This window comes from Egretta garzetta, unplaced genomic scaffold (genome assembly GCF_000687185.1).
Source record: "Egretta garzetta isolate BGI_Z169 unplaced genomic scaffold, ASM68718v1 scaffold551, whole genome shotgun sequence".
Lineage (NCBI taxonomy): Eukaryota > Metazoa > Chordata > Aves > Pelecaniformes > Ardeidae > Egretta > Egretta garzetta.
The window spans coordinates 406,775-408,848 of NW_009258493.1; the positions used below are offsets into that span (position 1 = coordinate 406,775).

The 2,074-nt window shown below is 51.3% G+C and overlaps 1 long non-coding RNA gene across 1 annotated transcript in view; it reads left to right on the plus strand.

Annotated features, from left to right (window-relative positions):
* Positions 1-1,068, plus strand: part of LOC118453011 — a 2,690-nt gene extending 1,622 nt beyond the window's left edge. The window contains exon 3 of the long non-coding RNA XR_004842902.1: positions 261-1,068. This is a non-coding gene — a long non-coding RNA (uncharacterized LOC118453011). The remainder of the gene's footprint in view (positions 1-260) is intronic.
* The last annotated feature ends 1,006 nt before the right edge of the window (positions 1,069-2,074 follow it).

Below are 2,074 nucleotides of genomic sequence, written 5' to 3' on the forward strand. Positions count from 1 at the left end.
CCGGAATAAAGGCCAGTTGGCTCAAAGAACCCGGGAAAGACCAAGGTGGTGGTAGGGAGAGGAGGGATGTGCTTCAAAGGTTTGGCAGGCGCAGCTGCCTTGCCCTCCAGGGAGGTACTTGCCCTCAACTCGTTAAGACAGCGCGCTGCCGCCTTGTCAGGAGGGACTAATTGCTGCCCTTTGATACCACATCACAGCCAGCACTGCGGAACCTTTATCTCTGACAATCTCTCAGAATTTTATTTGTTCCTCTCAAACAGTTGAGCTGCAGTCGAGCTCCTCTCTGCTGGACTGGCTCTGAGCCCGGCTCCAGGCAAAGCTTGTAGGGGGGCTCAGGCGGGCGAGCTGCTCCCCTCGGCTGGGGAGGCGAAGCGCAGACGAGCTCCCTGCCCGGTACTGATCCACTCGGAGGTTTCAAAGGTCCCCGAATGCTGTCGGGCCGTGTCTGCCAGGAGGTTTGCACGTGAGAGCTGGGCTGAGCCTTTACGAGGAGACGTGCCGTGCTTAATGGCCTCCTGAAGCGGGGACTGGGGGGTAACCTGGTTTGTGTTGAGACTCATTTTCGTGGAAAAAGAGGATGGAATAAAGTAGGAAGTTAGTGGAGCCACAGGGGGTGGGGGAGTGGATCGCTACAGTACCTTTAGGGTTTTTTTAAGTTCTATTTGTTAAAGCACTTGCAGATAAATCAAATTATTTATGCCTGGGAGTTAAACGTAAGCAGTTTGAGGTAAGTAGATGGAGGGCAAACCCTGTGGGTAACGGCCGCCACTGCGTAACAGCCATCGCGCTGCATCCGACGCGGGATGTTTGCTGATTGTTTTTCACGTGAGCAGGTGCTGAGAACCACGTTTCACGGCACTTGTGAAGCGTGGGACGCATGCCTGCGGGTGTCCTGTCCCAGGAGGGAAAAAAAAAAAAATTCACAAGTGGCATGGATACGGAGAGGGAATGGGCACCGAAACGGCTGGAAAGTGGTGCCTGGGATGAACGAGGAGGGCTCCGGGTTCGGCGCTGCTCTTCCCAGCTGGCGAGAGCCTGATTAACTCGTTACCTCTCGCCGCCGGGCTGGCTCGGCTACTGGGCTCTTGAGCAAGTAGCCCTCGAATAGTTTCCTTTTTCCCCTCCCCAGCGCTGCTAGTGCCTGCCCCAGGGCAGGTTGGGGTTTGCCAGGCTCCTGTTAAAAATCTGCTGTGATCCGTAAAGCCAAGTCCCTCGGCTGCCTTAAACCCCCGATTCCACACAAACCTGCCTGTGCTGCCCACCCCCTTCATTCACCTGGGGTTTTTTCCTGAAAACCCCCCAGACCACGCAGCTGCCTGGAGCTTCTCCTGCCTTTGGCGTTTTTCCTTTTCCTTCCCTCTCAGGTATAGCAGCAGGAAAGGCTCAGCCGTCGCCTTCCCCTGCTCCCTCCTCGTCAGCCATTTCGCAGGCCAAGTGCTGACTACCAAAACTTTTCCCTGGGCTGCTCCAAAACTTTTAAGTTTCCCCCCCCCTCACTTGTAGCATGAAGTACATTCTTGGGCAGGGTGGTTTTTTTTTTCCCTGGTATCAGCCGACAGACCTGTGAGGAAACAAGTATTTAACGGAGCCTTTAGGCAACCCAATATATTTTAGCTCATTAATGCGCTGGGTGTAAGCTGTGCCTGTTACACCCATGACAGTGGGAGCTGCTCCCCCTCCACCAAGAATTTTTAACTATTTCAGCTCATTGAGCAGGGTTAGAATTAAAAACAAGGGGGGGGCAGGGGGGATAATAGGGCTAAGTCAAAGTTACAGCTAATTTTAATCAGACAACACCATGGACCAGTTGTAGCACCATGAAAATAATTCAAAGCGTATTCCCCGCTGGAATGCCGTTCTGAATATTTTCCAGAAATCACACAAAACCGTTACAGTTACAAGTAATTAAATTTATTAGACCTCTATATTTTTTTTTATAGTCAGTTTTGGCCAAATTTACAGCTTTCCTGGGGATTTTTTTGTTCGGTTTTTTTTTTTTGGTTTAGACACAAAAAAAAAATTAAAAAACATAAACCAAATATCACCAATTCATTGACCCCGCCCCCCCACTCCG